This window comes from Leptonychotes weddellii, chromosome 15, assembly GCF_054177405.1.
Source record: "Leptonychotes weddellii isolate Sample4059 chromosome 15, ASM5417740v2, whole genome shotgun sequence".
NCBI classification, from domain to species: Eukaryota; Metazoa; Chordata; class Mammalia; order Carnivora; family Phocidae; genus Leptonychotes; species Leptonychotes weddellii.
The window spans coordinates 21,557,945-21,577,989 of NC_138383.1; the positions used below are offsets into that span (position 1 = coordinate 21,557,945).

The window sequence follows — 20,045 nt, forward strand, 5'->3', positions numbered from 1 at the left end:
CACTTTCCCTCCCAGCCCTTAGGATCCCTTTGTGTCTTTGCCCTTCTGGTAACTAGAGTGGCATCCCGAAACCACAGGCTCTTCTCTTTCTTTCTTTCTGAGACCCAGATAGAGATCCCAACTTACCCACAATCAGTGAAAGGGCCACAAATAGCCCAGCTGGCTGGTCTCCAGGAATTTACCTGGCCTCAGACCTGAGACCTTTCTCCTCGGCCCGCATGAGGCTGGGGACCCACTGGTAAAGCAGCCCCTTCCTGCAAATGGTTGTCCAGGAGCGGGTGTCTGAGATTTGAGTTCTAGGCCTGGCTCCCCCCCCCCCCCCCTTTAACGTGGAACTTCAGCCCCACCCCCTCTCTAGGTTTCAGTTAGTTTCCTCTGTAGCTGCTGAGCAGGCTGGGTGATGTATGTTTTTTGCCTCTGCATCCTCCTCTGGTTTGCAGGTTTTGGTGAACTCGCACTGCTGAGACAAAAACACATCCACGTGATGATTTTATTTGATAGCCACTTAAAACACGAATACAGAAGTAACAGTAAAATTAAATTTTGCTTCCATGACTGTATTTTTCTATTTTCTTTCTTGTACTTTTTATTGATTATAATATGCATGCAGCAAAGGGCGCTGGTGTTAATTGTATGGCTCAATGTATTTTGCATATGCACACATGTGTATTATCACCACGTAGATCAAGATATTTCCAGCTTGCCACAAGGCTCCCTTATAACTCCTTCCAATCAATATCCTTTTAGTCAGTAACCCCCAGAAATAACCATTACTCTGCCTTCTATCACCATAGATTAGTTTTGTCTGTCCTTAAACTTTATATAATGAAATCATGATATGTATTCTTCTGTGTTTGGCTTTGTGTGCTCAGTATTACGTGTGTGGGACTCACACGTGTTGCTGTGTGCTACAGTAGTTCATTCTACTTATCGCCATATTCCATTTAATGTCATATTCCCTTGTATGAATATGTCCCGATATATTTATCCATTCTCTTGGTGGACATTTGGGTTGTTCCCAGTTTGGGGCTATTATGAAAAAGTTGTTATGAGCATTTGTGTCCCTGTTTTTTGGTGGACACCTGCACTTGGAGACTTGGGGGGGAAATGCTTGGTCATAGGATAGGAATAGTATGCTAGCTACTGACAGTTTTCTACAACGGTTGACTGTTTTACACTTCTACCAGCAATGTATGAGAGAGCTAGTTGCTCAACTACTTTCTAATACCTGGCACTGTCTGTCTTGTTCATTGTAATCATTCTGGTGATGTTCCAATGTGTGTGGGTGGGTGCATTTTTAAAATATGTGATAAAAACAAATAAAGCTTCCCATCTTAACCATTTTAGGTGGACCGTTCAACAGTTAATTATATTCACATCACTGTGCAACAGATCTCTAGAACTTTTTCATCTGCAAAATTGAAACTCTCTATGCCCACTGAGCAACAATTTCTCCTCTCCCCTTTCTTCCAGACCTTGGCAACCACATCTACTTTCTATGAGATTGACCACTTTAGATTGCTCATATAAGTTGACTCATACAATATTTGTCTTGTTATGACTGCCTTATTTCACTTAGTGTAATGTCCTCAAGGTTAGCCCTCATTGTAGCACGTGACAGGATTTCCTTATTTTTTAAGGCTGAACAATACTCTATTGCTGTGTATACCACGTTTTCTTTATTCATTGATCTGTCGATGGACATTGGGTTGCTTTTCCCTCTTGACTATTGTGAATAACGCTGCAGTGAATATGGGTGTGCAAATAGCTCTTCAAGATCCTGCTTTCAAGTACTTTTTCTTTCTTAAGATTTTATTATTTTTTAAGAGATTTTATTTATTTATTTGAGAGAGAGAGAAAGAGAGAGAGAGCATGAGCAGGGGAGAGGGGCAGAGGGAGAGGGAGAAACAGACTCTGCTGAAAGGGGAGCCTGACAAGGGATTTGATCCCAGGACCCTGGGATCATGACCTGAGCTGAAGGCAGATGCTTAATCTTAGGTGCCATAAGATTTTTTTTTTTTTTTTAAGATTTTATTTACTTGACAGAGAGAAAGAGACAGCGAGAGCAGGAACACAAGCAGGGGGAGTGGGAGAGGGAGAAGCAGGCCTCCCGCAGAGCAGGGAGCCCGATGCGGGGCTCGATCCCAGGACCCTGGGATCATGACCTGAGCCGAAGGCAGATGCTTAACGACTGAGCCACCCAGGCACCCCAAGATTTTATTTTTAAGTAATCTCTATGCCCATCGTGGGGCTCAAACTCGAGACCCCGAGATCAAGAGTCACATGCTCTACCGACTGAGCCAGCCAGACGCACCAACTGCTTTCAAGTCTTTTGGATTTATACCCGGAAATAGGATTGCTGGTTCATATGGTAACTCTGTTTTTAATTTTTTTAGGAACCTCCATACTGTTTTCCACAGTGGCTGCACTATTTTACATTCCTATGGACAGTGCATAAGGAATCCAATTTCTCCACATCTCATCTCACCAACACCTGTTATTTTCTGTTTATTTTTAATAGCAGTCATTCTAATAGGTGTGAGGTGATATCTCATTGTAGTTTTAATGTGCATTTCTTGGAAGATTAGTGAGGTTGAGCATCTTTTCATATGTTTATTGGCCTTATTGACCTTTCCTATATCCTCTGTGAGAGTCTTCTTTCAGTAAAGAATTCATTCCTTTTGGAAATCATTAACTGCTAAGGATTGGGAAGTATAGGGGTAACTAAAGACTTATCCAGGTCCTGGAGTCAGAGAATACACATTCTAGACGGGAAGGTGGAGGGGGAGCCTGAAGCTACTTTGCAAAGTGTCAGGAAACAGGCCCAGGGACCCCAAGGAGGGCCCTTACCTGAATGAGGGGCTGGAGAGGGGAGTCTTCCATTCATTTAAAATATATTTACTCTTCCACACAAATTTATGAGTTAAGCCTTGTGCCTTTTTAAAATTTATGTGTGTTTTAAAATATCCCTCACTTGTTTTTCCCCCCAAATTATGTACATTTGGGGATTTATATTAATATAAATTAATGCTGTAACAAATAAAAATAAAACAAAACTATAAAAGATAAAGGAAAATAAAGCTCATCATTTTACTCCTCAGAGGTAACCAGTATTAGCAGCCTGGTGTATTTTTCCATACCGTTGTCTCTTGCTGTTGCAAACATAAACACACACATATACAGAGACCTTTTGTTTGTTTGCTTGTCTGTTTTTAAAGAGACAGAAATATTATAAATAATATATATAATATATATATATGGTAATATATATATTACCTTATAGCCCGTTTGTTTTTAGGAGTTAGGAAGCTGGTCACAGGGTATACACATGTCCATAGCTGTTGCCAGATAACTTTCTTAAAAGACTTCAGCAACTCAAATTTCTTGCAATAGTGTTTTTATCCTTCATCGTATGTGCCAATATGATAGAGAATAGTTATCTCTTTTATTTTATTTGCCTTTACCTGAGATATGGCAGAGGTTGTCCATCTTTTCATATATCTCTTGACAATTTGGATGTGCTCTTTGCATCTTTTCTTTTTAAAAACTTTCCACCTTGGAGGGCCTGGGTGGCTCTGTCAGTTAAGCAGCCGACTCTTGGATTCAGTTCAGGTCATGATCTCAGGGTCGTGAGATCGAGCCCCATATGGGACTCCACGCTCAGTGCCTTCGTGCGGAGTCTGCTGGAGATTCTCTGTCTTCCTCTCCCCCCTCTCCCTTTCTTCCACCTTCAAAGCCACCAATGGCCTGCCAAGTCCTTCTGTGCTTCAAATTTCTTTTCATTCTTCTTTGGTCTCATTTCTCTGATTCAGCCAGGGAAGTTTCTCCAGTTTTAAAGATCCATGTGATTAGATCGGTCCCACCCAGATAATCCAGGGTAATATCCCCTTCTCAAGGTCCTTAATCTATCTACAAAGTCCTTTTGCTGTGTAAGGTAAGGTATTTACAGGTTCCAGGAATTAGGACAAGGACACCTTTGGCAGAGTGGGGGGGCGGGGGGGATTATTCTGTCTACCACAATACCTAAATGTTATTTTTCCTTATATTTAAAAAATGTAAGCCTTTACTATACCTGAGATTTATTTATATATATAGTGTGAGAGTACAAGTTTATTAACAGGCTTGATAATCTTTTCCTATGATTATTGGCTCTTCTCTAAATTGCCTATTTAAAACCTTAGCTCATTTTATTTATTTATTTTTCAAGGTTTTATTTTTAAGTGAGCTCTATACCCAATGTGGGGCTCAAACTCACAACCCCAAGATCAAGAGTCACATGCTCCACCAAATGAGCCAGCCAGGTGTCCCAAAACCTTAGTTTATTTTAATCACTGGCCTTTTCATTGTCATTTAATGAGAGCTCTTAGTTTTTTGGTAAATCCTAATCTTTAACCCTTTATCTGTCAGTCATGGTGAAAATGCCTTTTGTTTTGTTGAACAAAAATAGGCAGTTCATTCTGGGGGAACCATAGATGTTAAATAAATTTATTAACATAGAATCCAACATTTAATTACAAATTCAGATAAAGTACTTGAGAAAAAAAAAAAAGAAACTGGGTGCTATGATAGAGAATAATAGAGGAAATTATTTGAAAGAGTGGCCCAAGGAAGTTGTCTATAAGGATGTGATGCTGAGACTAGGATCTGGAAGACAAGATAAAGAGTTATCTCGGAGAAGCATGGAAGGCAGGGGTGTTTCTGGCAGAGGACAGCTAGTGCAAAGATCCTGAGGTCATGTCTCAAGCTGATTAGAGAATAATTTTCTGTCATTCTGTAAAGCTGTCTTTATAATAGGTTATTTATTCCGGATTGAGGAGACTTAGATTCATGGAACCTTTTTATTTTTTTTTCTGGGGGCTTTTTTTATGGAAGGGGTGAGCTTTATTGAGGTATAATTTATATATAATAAAAGTCACTATTTGAAAGTGTATAATCCAGTGCTTTTTAACAAATGTATACATCTGTGTAACTACTACCAAAATCATGATATAGAACATTTCTTTTTTTTTTTTTTTTTTTAAGATTTTATTTATTTTTCCACAGAGAGAGAGACAGCGAGAGAGGGAACACAAGCAGGGGGAGTGGGAGAGGGAGAAGCTGGCTTCCTGCTGAGCAGGGAGCCCCATGTGGGACTCGATCCCAGGACCCTGGGATCATGACCTGAGCTGAAGGCAGACGCTTGACGACTGAGCCACCCAGGCTCCCATGATACAGAACATTTCTATCATCACACAAAGTGTCCTGGTGCCCTTTTGTGGTCAATCTGCTCCCCACCCATCCCCAAGCTACCACTGGTCTGTGAACCTGTTGTCACCACTGTCTTGATTTTTCTATAATTTCCTGTAGATGGAATCCTTGAGAATGTAGTATTTTGTCTGGCTTCTCTTACTTTGCATAATATTTTTGAAATTTAACTATATTTTGTGTTTCTGTAATTGGTTTCCTTTTATCATGGAGTGTATTTATTCCTTTTTATGGATACACCACAATTTATTGATTGATTTACCCATTGCTGGACATTGGGGTTGTTTCCAGTTTGGGGCTATTATGAATAAAGCTGCCATAAACATTCACTACAAATCTTCAGGTGGACAGATGTCTTCATTTCTCTTGGGAAAAATATCTAGGAATGGAATTGCTGAGTCATCTGGTTGGTGTGTATTTCACTTGTATCCTGTGACCTTGTTCATATCTCTTATTAGTTCTAGAAGCTTTTTTTTTTTTTTAATATTCTTTAGGATTTTCAACATAGATGATCATTTCATCTGTGGATAAAGACAGTCTTATTTCTTTCCAATCTGTATGCTTCTTATTCATTTCTCATGCCTATTTCACTGCATAGGATCTCTCATACAAAGTTAATGGTGAGAGCAAATAACCCTGTTCTATCCTGACCTTATGGGGAAAGCATTCAGTCTTTCACTATTAGGTAAAACGTAAGGCTAGATGGAAGGTTTTCTTAGTTGCTCTTTATCAAGTTGAGGAAGTTCCCTTCTATTCCTAGTTTGCTGGAAGTTTTTGTCATGAGTGGATGGAGAATTGTATCAAATGGTTTTTTGTGGGTTTTTTTAAAGATTTTATTTATTTATTTGAGAGAGAGTGAACGAGAGAGGGCACAAGCTAGGGGAGAGACAGAGGGAGAGGGAGAATCAGACTCCCTGCTGAGCAGAGAGCCCCATGTGGGGCTTGATTTCAGGTCCTTGGAATCATGACCTGAGCTGAAGGCAGACGCTTAACCGACCGAGTCACCCAGGTGCCCCATCGAATGATTTTTATGCCTCTATCTATTTTAGTTTTTTTGATGTAGTGAATTGAATTGCACTGATTTGTGTTTCATGGGTCCAGCCAATCTTGCATTCCCAGAATGAACCCCACTTGATGCATTAGGTTTGTTATTTATTGCAGCGTTTGGTTTGCTTAAATTTTAAGGACTTTCGTATCTATGTTCACAAGGATTATTGATTTGTACCTTTTTGGTTTTGTATGGTTTTGTCATATCTTTTTCCTCATTTTGGTATTATGGCAATCCTCACCTCACAAAATAAATTGGGAAGTGCTCCTCTTCTATTTCCTGGGAAAGTTTGTGTAGAATTGGTATTCTTCCCTAAAAGTGTGGTAGAATCCACCATGGAGGACACCTAAGCCTGCAGTTTTCTTTGTGGGAAGATTTTTGACCACACATTCAATTTCTCTGTAGTCATAAAACTATTCAGGTTATATATTTATTATTTTTAAAAGTTTTTTTATTTGAGTATAGTTGACACATATATATTTCTTCTTTTTTTTTTTAAGATTTTATTTATTTATTTGACAGAGAGAGACACAGCGAGAGAGGGAACACAAGCAGGGGGAGTGGGGGAGGGAGAAGCAAGCTCCCCACTGAGCAGGAAGCCCGATGCGGGGCTCGATCCCAGGACCCTGGGATCATGACCTGAGCCGAAGGCAGTCGCTTAACTGACTGAGCCACCCAGGCGCCCCATATATATTTCTTCTTGAGTGAGCTCTGGTAGTAGGTGTCATTCAAGGAATTTGTTCATGTACTTTATGTTGCTTATTGGCGTAAAGTTGTTCCTCATATTCCCTTAGTATTTTTTTTTTAATGTGGACGGGCTCTGTACCCATGTTCCCTTCTTCATTCCTGATCATGGTAATGTGTGTCTTCTCAGTTTTTTTTCCTGATCAGTCTGCTTGGAGGTGGTTTAGTTTTATTGATATTTTTTTTTCAAGATTTTATGTATTTATTTAACAGAGAGAGAGCAGAAGTGGGGGAGCAGCAGAGGGAGAGGGAGAAGCAGACTCCCCACTGAGCTGGGAGCCCGACGTGGGGCTCGATTTTAGAACCCTGGGATCATAACCTGAGTCGAAGGCAGATGCTTTACTAACTGAGCCACCCATGTGCCCCAGTTTTATTGATCTTTAAAAAAAGTGTTTATTGGGCGCCTGGGTGGCTCAGTTGGTTGGGCGACTGCCTTCGGCTCAGGTCATGATCCTGGAGTCCCGGGATCGAGTCCTGCATCAGGCTCCCTGCTCGGCGGGGAGTCTGCTTCTCCCTCTCCCGCTCCCCCTTCTCGTGCTCACTCTCTCTCTCTCTCTCAAATAAATAAATAAAATCTTTAAAAAAAATAAAAAATAAAAAAGAATTAAAAAAGTGTTTATTTTCATTGATTTTCCTCTATGGTTTATAAATTTTCTATTTCATTGATTTCTACTCTTTATTATTTCCTTTCTTCTGCTTTCCTTGGGTTTATTTTGCTCTTTTATTTTTTCTAATTTTAAGGTGCAAGCTTAGAGCATGGTTGTTAGACCTTTCTTTCTTTTCTGGTGTAAGTAATGAATGCTATAATTTCCTTTGAAGCCTTGTCTTAGCTATATCCACACATTGTGATACACTGTATTATTCAATTTCATTCAACTCAAAATAATTTCTGATTTCCTTTGTGATTTCTAATATGATCTGTGGCTTATTTAGAAGTGTTTTGTTTAATTTCCAAAATTTTTTTAAATAAAAATTTTATTTATTTATTTTAGAGACAGCATGAGTGAGCAGGGGGAGGAGCAGAGGGAGAGGGAGATAATCTCCAGCAGACTCCATACTGAGTGCGCTGAGTGCAGAGTCGGTCTCGGAGCTTGATCCTATGACCCATGAGATCATGACCTGAGCCGAAACCAAGAGTCAGAGGCTTAACCAACTGAGTCACCCAGTTACCCCTAATTTCTGGAAATTTTGATGACTTGTCAGATCTGTTGTTACTGATTTTGGTTTAATTCTGTCTTGGTCAGAGAACATACTTTGTATAATTTCAATCTTTTAAACTTACTGAGAATTATCTTATTGCCCAGATTATGAGCTAATAACCACATGGAAAAATAATCAAGTCCATTAACAAACCTGGACTCTATTACAATTCACCCCTGATGTTTGACTAATAACTAAAATGTGTTGTTTCACTTAATTAAATTTGAACTTGTTTAAGTAAGCCGTCATGGCGCTCTAGGAGGCCTACCACCTCATAGTTGAAAGTTCTGTTGAATGCCTTCTTTAAGAGCCCAGGGTTGGGGCACCTGGGTGGCTCAGTCGTAAGCGTCTGCCTTCGGCTCAGGTCATGATCCCAGAGTCCTGGGTTCGAGCCCCACGTCGGGCTCCCTGCTCAGTGGAGAGCCTGCTTCTCCCTCTCCCTCTGCCTGCCTCTCTGCCTACTTGTGCTTTCTCTCTCTCTCTCTGTCAAATAAATAAATAAAATCTTTGAAAAAAAGAGCCCAGGGTTATGTATTTTCAGAAGTGAAATGAATGCCTTAGTCATTCTCAATAATGTCTGCAACTCTGAAGAGGATAAAAGGTGTCTGGGCAAGGCCTCGTATCGTGGCTTTAGTACATGCAGAGACATGTCTGACCTTGATTTGAATTTTTGGGTATCTGTAAAGCAAGAACATGCCTAGAGTTCTTTACCCCAAAGGGAGTGACCATGGATAAAGAGTTGTCATTGTTATTGCCACTGGTCAGACCAGGTGGCTAGATCATTGGCAATGGCCTAAAAGTCTGGAAAAATGGACAGATGGGGCCAACTGTTGTCCAAGGCAGCCTTTATTGCTAAGACGACAGCCAACATTTGACAAATTGTGTGGCCCGTGGGGTCCTGCCCTTAATCAGGATGTCTGTTAAGGGATGGAAGGCACAGATAGAAGGCAAGCCTCTTCACGTGTGATGATGGTGTTATCATCCTTAAAATATATGAACTCCCTTTGCTGCTTATGCAGTTGATCCTAAGGGACTTCTCAAGTAGCCAGGGCGTCTGGGGCAGGGATGATCTTCTCCCACTGTGGCCTTTGGTCAGGAACTGAGGCCAGGAGAGGCTCCCCTTCCTTCAGGTAGAATATGCTATAAGGCCAGGTCTGGCTCTGTCCTGTAGATATTTTTATTTTAGCAAAGAGGCATTGATGGTCCTGCCAAGCTTGTAGACAATTTTTTGCAGCAATAGATAACTGGAACAAATAATCACCAACATTTATTTTTTTTAAAGTGTTATTTATTTGAGAGAGAGAAAAAGTGTGTGTGCGTGTGCATGCAAGTTGGGGAGGAGGGGCAGAGGGAAAGAATCTCAAGCAGACTCCCCACTGAGCTCGGGGCCCCATGCAGGGCTCCATCTCACGACCCTGAGATCATGACCTGAGCCAAAATCAAGAGTCGGATGCTTAACCGACTGAGCCACCCAGGTGCCCAACACTTATTGAATACTAACCACCATACCATCCTGATTCTTTTTTGGCTATAAATTTTTTTTTCTGTTTTTAAATTCACTCTGCCTTGTAACCCAGGAAGAGGTCAGACATTCTCTGGTTAAGCCTTAGAGTGGTGAAGAACAAGGTCTTTGGAGACAGGCAGACCAACGTGTGATATGATTCTACACTCACTGTGTAACCTTGGGCACCTAACCAACTGCTCTGAGTGCCAGTTTCCTTAACTTGAAACTCAGCTAGTAGTTCTTTTTTTTTTTTTTAAAGATTTTAGTTATTTATTTGAGAGAGAGAGAAAGCATGATAGGGGAGAGTGTCAGAGGGAGAAGCAGACTCCCCACTGAGAGCCCGGGAGCCCGATGTGGGACTCGATCCCAGGACTCCAGGATCATGACCTGAGCTGAAGGCAGTTGCTTAACCAACTGAGCCACCCAGGCGCCCCAGCTAATAGTTCTTTAAGACACTTACATGTGAAAATATATGGAAATAGTTTAACATAGTGCCTGTCATGGAATAAGCCTTCGATAAAGTAATTATCATTTTTCTTACCCGCTTTGCATCTCTGCTATTTACTCTCTGTGAGCCAACCTAAACCTCAGTCTCTTCATCTGTTATGTGAGGAAAATAATAGAAAGCATCTCATAGCTGTTTGGAGACCCTGCCCAGTGTCTCACACTGTAACTCACATACCCTCAGTGTAACAGAACAGGGCACAAACACCAAGAACCCACCAGCCAGTTAATTGTCATGAAACCTCCAACATTCTGGAACCTGAACATCTTGGTTAAAAGCTGCTGTCCTGGAGGCAGATTGTCCTGTGTTCAAACCCCAGGTTTTCCTCTTTTATTTATTTATTTATTTATTTATTTATTTATTTTTAAGATTTTATTTATTTATTTGACAGAGAGACACAGCGAGAGAAGGAACACAAGCAGGGGGAGTGGGAGAGGGAGAAGCAGGCTTCCCACTGAGCAGGGAGCCCGATGCGGGGTTCGATCCCAGGACCCTGGGATCATGATCCGAGCCAAAGGCAGACGCTTAACAACTGAGCCACCCAGGCACCCTCCAGGTCTCCCTCTTATTAGTTGTGTGTAACGGGACGGATTGCTTCATTTCCCTGAAACTCAAATACCTATTGGGACTAATTAATGCCTATCATCTTTCAACGTACCATCATAGAGAAGAAGGCTAACTCCAACCTCTGAAGTTTAGAGAAAAAAAGAATTGAATAAGCAAGTGAGATTTTAAAAATAAACTTACTGTTGGGCGCCTGGGTGGCTCAGATGGTTAAGCGTCTGCCTTCGGCTCAGGTCATGATCCCAGCGTCCTGGGATCGAGTCCCGCATCGGGCTCCCTGCTCCTTGGGAGCCTGCTTCTCCCTCTGCCTCTCTCTCTCTCTCTGTCTCTCATGAATAAATAAATAAAATCTTTAAAAAAAAAATAAAAAAATAAACTTACTGTTTTCACCACAGGTCCTGTCACCCAAAAAAGAAGAGATCTAAATTCTCCATTCCCCCCACAAAAAGGAGAGGGATGGCTGTGGCATGAAGAATTTAATTTAGACCCAAGAAAATAGTTTTGGCAGCATGGGGCACTCAAAGGAAACTGGCCTGACCATAGTCCTGGGCAGGTAATAAGAGAGTTATGTCAGTGGTTTTCGTATGGTTTGGGTCAGTCCCATATATATATTCATATATATTATCTATATACACATATGCAGAGAGAGAGAGAGAAATTGAGAGACTGAGAGTAAGTACTGGGTTATTATGTACTCTAGCATTGTCCCAGGCTACTGTATTTTTGTTTTTAAAGTTCTGGTCACAATCCACTAAGCTGATTACACAACCCATCCATGAGTCACAGCCCACAGTTCAAAAATGCTAGAATTATTTATTTCGCGGCGCCTGGGTGGTTTAGTCGTTAAGCGTCTGCCTTCAGCTCAGGTCATGATCCCAGGGTCCTGGGATCGAGCCCCACATCGGGCTCTCTGCTCAGTGGGAAGCCTGCTTCTCCCTCTCCCACTCCCCCTGCTTGTGTTCCCTCTCTCGCTGTGCCTCTCTCTGTCAAATAAATAAATAAAATCTTAAAAAAAAAAAACACAACTTTCTGTCCCTTTCAGTATGAACCGAAGAAAGGCTCATTCTCATTCCATATTTGATATTTCAATATAAATCTTCTTGGTTTCCATCAATTATAATTCTCCCAAGCAGCCGGGAGAAAGAAATGTAACCAGAATTATCTTGGGATTGCTGATGGTTATGGCTTTTCTTTGACAGTAAACCAAAAACAATTAAGAGCATGGTTATGAAGTCAGACCACTTGGACTGGATTCTGGTTCTGCTGCTAGCTTGCTGTGTCACTTGCCTTGGTTTCTTCATCTGTATACTGGAAATGATTAATAATAATAATGATGATAATAGAATCCTCCCTGTGGGTAGCCTGGTAAGCAATTAACACAGGGCCTGGGACATAGTAAGTGCTCAAAAAATGTTGGCAACTACGTTATTCATTATTTCGTAAACTGTCAGTGGTTTTGTCTTGCAAGCGGAGACCTGAGAGCCGCTTAGCTATAAACAGCTCTAAACTAAGGGAAGCAACCTTTGGCAGTAAATAGGGATCTTTGGAAAGTTTAGCATTGGACCTGCCTTACCCGGGATGGACACTAGAGGGTGCACCACGCCCAGAAAGTCGCATGTTTCCAGACTCAGGGACCTGCCCGCAACTGCTGGCCCTGAGACTTTCCATTCCTGTCTGGTGATTTACTTTAGAGAAGTAGCTGCTGCATTGGGTCCCAAACTAAGGACTTTGTGGGAACTAGGAGGGGACGAAAAGCGGCTGTATGGAGCAGAAATCTGGTTTCCTCAAATTCACCAAGTGGCTTTCTCTTGGGCTGGGACCTTCTGGAGTACGGTGGCAGCATCTTACTCATCCATGAGCCCCGGGGCCTAACACATAGTGTCTGACGAACAGGAATCACTTTGTAAATATTTGTGGAATGGGACCATCCAATGGGAGAATCTGAAACCTAAATAATTATAATTACAAATTGGCAAGTACTGGTATATATGACAACTAAGCATTGTGGGACCTCGCTGGGGGCTGCGGAGGGTTGACCAGAATGGCTTTCTTAAATTCAGTGGTCCTGGTCCTCTCTAGAGTACAAAGAAAAGATTTGTTCTTCTGCATCTGGCTTTCGGATATTTCAAAACAACTTCGTGCTTCTTTTCCTTCATGTTCTTCGTGTGGAATGATTTCCACATTTTTTGCCAAGTTGATCCCTCTGCAGAATTGTAAGAAGGCAAATAATAATCTAGTGCTACTGGGTTCAAGCATCTCCTATTATCTCTATTACATCATTTAATTATGGCTTTATCTCATTTAATCCTCACAACAACCCTACGAGGTCAAGGTCATTATCTACATTCTACAGATTAGGATATGGGAAAGTTTCAGAACTGGCCCAACAGCGCACCATTAGGGAGTGGCAGGGCCAGTAGGAGAACCCTGATAACCTAGCTTCAAAAGCTGCCTCTTAAAAATTGCACTTTTCTTAACACCATACACAAAAATAAACTCAAGATGGATGAAAGACCTAAATGTGAGACAGGAATCCATCAAAATCCTAGAGGAGAACACAGGCAGCAACTTCTTCGACCTCAGCCGCAGCAACTTCTTGCTAGACACATCTCCAAAGGCAAGGGAAACAAAGGCAACAATGAACTATTGGGACTTCATCAAGATAAAAAGCTTCGCACAGCAAAGGAAACAGTCAACAAAACCAAAAGACAACTAACAGAATGGGAGAAGATATTTGCAAAAGATATATCAGATAAAGGGCTAGTATCCAAAATCTATAAGAACTGAGGAAACTCAACACCAAAGGACAAAGAATCCAATCAAGAAACGGGCAGAAGACATGAAGGACATTTTTCGAAAGAAGACATCCAAATGGCCAACAGACACATGAAAAAGTGCTCAACATCGCTTGGCATCAGGGAAATCCAAATCGAAACCTCAATGAGATACCACCTCACACCAGTCAGAATGGCTAAAATTAACAAGTCAGGAAATGACAGATGTTGGCGGGGATGTGGAGAAAGGGGAACCCTCCTACACTGTTGGTGGGAATGCAAGTTGGTGCAACCACTCTAGAACACAGTATGGAGGTTATGCAAAAAGTTAAAAATAGAGCTACCCTACAACCCAGCAATTGCACTACAAGGTATTTACCCCAAAGATACAAATGTAGGGATCTGAAGGGGCACCTGCACTCCAATGTTTATAGCAGCAATGTCCACAATAACCAAAATGTGGAAAGATCCTAGATGTCCATCAACAGATGAATGGATAAAGAAGTTGTGGTATATATCTACAATGGAATATTACTCAGCCATCAAAAAATGAAATCTTGCCATTTGCAACAATGTGGATGGAACTAGAGGGTATTATGCTAAGCGAAATAAGCCAATCAGAGAAAGACAATTATCACATGATTTCCCTTATATGTGGAATTTAAGAAACAAAACATAGGAGCATAGGGAAGGGAGGGAAAAATAAAACAAGACGAAATCAGAGAGAGAGAGACAAACCATAGGAGACTCTTAACCATAGGAAACAAACTGAGGAGGGCTAGAGGGGAGGGGGTGGGGGGATGGGGTCACTGGGTGACGGGCCTTAAGGAGGGTAGATGATGTAATGAGCACTGGGTGTTATATACAACTGATGAATCACTGAACTCTACCTCTGAAACTAATAATACACTATGTTAATTAATGGAATTTAAATAAAATTAAATTTTAAAGAAGTACAGCATAAGGAAAATAGTCAATATTGTAATAGCATTGTATGCTGACAGATGGTGACTACACTTATTGTGGTGAGTGCTGAGTAATGTATAGAACTGTAGAATCACTATGTTGTACACCTGAAACTAATATAACATTGTGTGTCAACTGTACCTCAATAATAAAAAGAAAGAGAGGCATAACAAAAAAATTTTTCACTGAAAAGAATAATGGCGGGGGGGCACCTGGGTGGCTCAGTCAGTTGAGCATCTGCCTTCGGCTCAGGTCGTGATCCCAGGGTCCTGGGATCGAGCCCCGCATGGGGCTCCCTGCTCAGTGGGAGCTCCCTCCCTTTGCTCCTCCTCCCTGCTCTCTCTCTGTCAAATAAATAAATTAATTAATTAAATCTAAAAAAAAAACCCTTCAGACAGAAAAGCAAAGAGAGGGGCTGTGTGGCTGGCTCAGTCGGTAGAGCATGCAACTCTCGACCTTGAGGTTGTGAGTTCAAGCCCCATGTTGGGTATAGACATTACTTAAAAATAAAATCTTTTTTGGGGCACCTGGGTGGCTCAGATGGTTGAGCATCTGCCTTCGCCTCAGGTCATGATCCCAGGGCCCTGGGATCGAGTCCCGCATCGGGGTCCCTGCTGGGCGGGGAGCCTGCTTCTCCCTCTGCCTCTGCCTCTCTCTCTCTCTGACTCTCATGAATAAATAAATAAATAAAAACATTAAAAAAATAAAATAAAATAAAATCTTTTTTAAAAAATATTTTATTTATTTATTTGGCAGAGAGAGATATAGTGAGAGAAGGAACAAAAGCAGGGGAAACGGGAGAGGGAGAAGCAGGCTTCTTGCTGAGCAGGGAGCCCGATGTGGGGCTCGATCCCAGGACCCTGGGATCATGATCTGAGCTGAAGGCAGACGCTTAATGACTGAGCCACCCAGGCGCCCCCCCAAAATAAAATCTTTTTAAAAAGAAAAGAGAATAGGGCGCCTGGGTGGCTCAGTTGGTTGAGCGACTGCCTTCGGCTCAGGTCATGATCCTGGAGTCCCGGGATCGAGTCCCGCATCGGGCTCCCTGCTCGGCAGGGAGTCTGCTTCTCCCTCTGACCCTCCCCCCTCTCATGCTCTCTCTATCTCATTCTCTCTCTCTCTCAAATAAATAAATAAAATCTTAAAAAAAAAAAAAGAAAAGAGAATAACATAGCAAACTGCCATATATATACCACCTAGGATGAAAAAAGTTAATATTAAAGCTAATATTTTCCAACCAAATCAATCTTGAAAAAGAACAAAGTTTGAGGACCCACACTTCCCAATTTCAAAAGCTACAGTAATCCAGGCAGGGTGGTACTGGCGTGAGGACAGACATATAAGTCAATGGAATAGAACTGAGAGTCCAGGAAGAGACCAATATATTTATCGTCAAGAACATTCAGTGAGGGAAGTTTTGGGACAACTGGATATCCACATGCAAAAGAATGAATTTGGACTCCCTCCCTACCTACCATCATCTACAAAAATTCAGTCAAAATGGGTCAAAGACATAAACGTAAAAGCTAAAACTATAACTCTTGGAAGAAAACATAGGTGTAAATCTTTTTTTTTATTAGACAATATTTTCTTAGATGTGCACAGCACAAGAAGAAAAAATAGATAAATTGGACTTCATTGTAATTAAAACTTTTGTGGGTCAAGGCACTACCAACAAAGTTGAAAGACAAACCACAGGGGCGCCTGGGTGGCTCAGTCAGTTAAGTGTCTGCCTTCGGCTCAGGTCATGATCCCGGTGTGTTGGGATCCAGCCTCACATCAGGCTCCCTGCCGGGAGAAGCAGGGAGCCTGTTTGTCCCTCTCCCTCTGCCCCACCCCCACTGGTGTTCTCTCCCACTCGCTCTGCTCTCTTTCTCTCTCAAATAAATAAATAACCAAATAAATAAATAAATAACAAGCCAAAGAATGGAAGAAAACATTTGCAAATCATACCCTGATAATGGTCTTCTATCTAGAACATATAAAGAGCTCTTAAAACTCAACAATAAAAAGACAAGCAACCTAACTTAAAATTGGGCAAATGACTGGAAGAGGCATTTCTCCATGGAAGGTATACAAATGATTAACAAGCATGTGAAAAGATATTCAACATCATTAGTCATGAGGGAAATGCAAATTAAACCCACAGTGAGACACCACTTCACTGGCTATAATAAAGAAGACAGTAACAAGTGTCAGCAAGGATGTAGAGAAATTGAAACCCTTCACATATTGCTTGTGGGAATGTAAAATGGTGCAGCCATTGTGGAAACCAGTTTGACAGGTCCTCAAAAAGTTAAACATAGAGTCACTATAAGACCCAGCAATTCGGGGCACCTGGGTGGCTCAGTTGGTTAAGCGACTGCCTTCGGCTCAGGTCATGATCCTGGAGTCCCTGGATCGAGTCCCGCATCAGGCTCCCTGCTCGGCAGGGAGTCTGCTTCTCCCTCTGACCCTCCCCACTCTCATGTGCTCTCTCTCTCATTCTCTCTCTGTCAAATAAATAAATAAAATCTTAAAAGAAAAAAAAAAAGACCCAGCAATTCCACTTCTAGGTACATGCCCAAGAGAATTGAAAACATGTATTTCTATAAAAATGTCTACATGAACGTTCATAGCAACATATAATAGCCAGGAAGTGGGAACAATCCAAATGATGTGTGCATAAACAGGATGTGGTACGTCTCTGCAATGAAATATTATTCTACCATGAAAAGGAACGGAATGCAGATCCAGCCGCCACATGGATGAACCTTGAAATAAGTGAAAGAATGCTAAGTGAAAGAAGCTAGCCACAAAGTCACATATTGTGGGATTCTGTTTATATTAAATGACCAGATAAGCAAATACACTGAGATCTGTGTTTTCTGGGGGCTCAGGAGAGGGGGGCAATGAGGAGTGACTGATATATGTACAGGATTCCTTTTGGGGATGATGTTTTGGAATTAGGGGTGATGGTTGCACAACCTTGTGAATATACTAAAAACCACTGACTCGTACACTTTCTAAAAAAGATTTTATGTATTCATTTATTTGAGTGAGAGAGAGAAAGAGAGCAGGCACGCATGCGAGTGGGGAGACGGTGGGAGAGAGAGAGAAACTGAAGCAGACTCCACGCTGAGCACGGAGCCTGACGCAGGGCTCGATCTCACAACAAGGATATCATGACCTGAGCAGAAACCAAGACTCTGATGCTTAACTGACAGAGCCACCCAGGCACCCCTGAATTGTACACTTTAAAATGGTGAGTTTTATGGTATGTTAATTATATGTCTAAGAAAAAAGAGAGAGAAATTGATACTCTCATTTTAGCTCAATGCTTCTCAAACGTTTTTGTCTAAAATCCCCTATGTTCTTAACAATTCTTGAGGGCCCCAAAGAGCTTTTGTTTGTGTGTTTTGTTTTTGTTTTTACTTAATGTGTTTATGTTAGATAGCCATTGGTATTCACCAGGTTAGAAATCAAAACTGAGAAATTTTAAAAATATTTATTTTTAATTCATTTAAAATAGCATTAATAAAACACATACTTTTTAACATAAGTAACAGTCTGGGGCGCCTGGGTGGCTCAGTCATTAAGCGTCTGCCTTCAGCGCAGGTCATGATCCGAGGGGCCTGGGATCGAGCCCCGCATCGGGCTCCCTGCTCTGTGGGAAGCCTGCTTCTCCCTCTCCCGCTCCCCCTGCTTGTGTTCCGTCGCTTGCTGTGTCTCTCTCTGTCAAATAAATAAATAAAATCTTAAAAAAAAAACACAAAAAAACCCCATAAGTAACAGTTTATGAAAAATAACTGTATTTTCCAAATTAAAAAAATCGTGAAGAGAATGGCATTTTTGGAAATCTCTTTAATGTCTGGCTTAATAGAAGACAGGCAGACTCTCATATCTGTTTATGCATTCAATCTGTTGTGGTATGTTGTTTTGGCTGAAATATATGGAAAAAAATCTGACTTCATACACATACTGCAGTTGGAAAATCGAGGAGTGTTTCAAAGCCTTTCCAAATAATCGGGGATATTTTTCTTAGATACACACCAAAACTGGACAAGTGGTAGTTTCCTAAATGTCAGTTGCAAGGTGGAATCTGAAATCACATCAATGAGCTTTTTCATTCTCTTACATTAAAATCCACTGGTCTATACTGTACTGTGAATAGACCTTTTATCCATGCATGGTTTTGGAACATTGTGCATTGGTCATTGGGAAAATATTTGTTTCCCTGAGTTATGCTGCTCTTCCAAATGTTGACTCATTTCATGACTCAATATCACAATGTCACACTCCTGAATATCAATGCCAAGCTCATCAGAGCAGTCTTTAGGTTTCGGGAAGCTGTCACGCTCTCGGTGGTAAATGTAAGTTTTCCAAAATTCCAAGATTTGTTTTAAAACTTGAATTTCAAAACTGGCAATGAACACTGCCAGTTGTTTTCCTTGGAAGGGAAAACTCCCTTTGTTTTCCTTGGAAGGGAAAACTCCCTTTGTTTTCCAAAAAATGTCTGCCAATACCCAAGTGTGAATTACCATAGTTTTTGTTTTTTGGGTTTTTTTGTCAGTCACTCTTTCAAGGAAGAAGGATGTTACCAAAAAAAAAAGGAGGGGGGACGTGACAGGGCACCTGGGTGGCTCAGTTAATTAAACATCTGCCTTAGCGCAGGTCATGATCTCGAGGTCTTGGGATTGAGCCCCACACTGCTCAGTCAGGAGGCTTCTTCTCCCTCTCCCTCTGCCTGCCGCTCCCCCAGCTTGTGCTCTCTCGCTTGCTCTCTCTCTCTCTCTGAAATAAATAAATAGAATCTTTAAAAAAAAAAGGGGGGGAGAGTGTAGCTCACAATTCAAACAAGTGTTTTTCCTCGGGACAACTACTGTCCTTTGGTGTGCAGAAGTACTTTATGACTGCTTTTCATTTTGTGCACTCAAGGATTGAGTTTTAATAAAACAGAATTTTTATTGCTTCATAAAAGACTTTTTTCCTATTTATTTATTTATTTATGTTTTAATTCCAGTATAATTAACCTACAGTGTTCTATTAGTTTCGGGTGTACAATATAGTGACTCAGCAATTCTGTACATGACTCAGTGCTCATCACGATGAGTGGGCTCTTCATTCCCCTTCACCTGTTTCACCCATCATCAAGGACATTCTTCTTCTTCTTTTTTTTTTTTTTAAGATTTTATTTATTTGACACAGAGAGAGAGCACAAGCAGGGGATGTGGCAGAGGGAGCAGGAGAGGGAGAGGGAGAAGCAGGCTCCCCGTTGCGGGGCTCGATCCCAGGACCCCGGGATCATGACCTGAGCTGAAGGCAGACGCCCCAACTGACTGAGCCACCCAGGCACCCCTATCAAGGGCATTCTTTTTTTTTTTTTTTAAGATTTTATTTATTTATTTGAGAGAGAGAGAATGAGAGAGAGCAAGCACATGAGAGGGGGGAGGGTCAGAGGGGAGAAGCAGACTCCCCGCCGAGCAGGGAGCCCGATGCGGGACTCGATCCCGGGAC

The 20,045-nt window shown here is 41.5% G+C and overlaps 1 protein-coding gene and 1 long non-coding RNA gene across 2 annotated transcripts in view; both read left to right on the plus strand.

Moving 5' to 3' along the window:
* CALCOCO2 (calcium binding and coiled-coil domain 2) overlaps window positions 1-20,045 on the plus strand; it is a 286,509-nt gene that overhangs the window by 154,612 nt on the left and 111,852 nt on the right. The window lies entirely within an intron of this gene.
* Window positions 1-20,045, plus strand: part of LOC145717355 (uncharacterized) — a 41,577-nt gene that overhangs the window by 5,746 nt on the left and 15,786 nt on the right. The gene's annotated exons all lie outside the window — the stretch shown is intronic.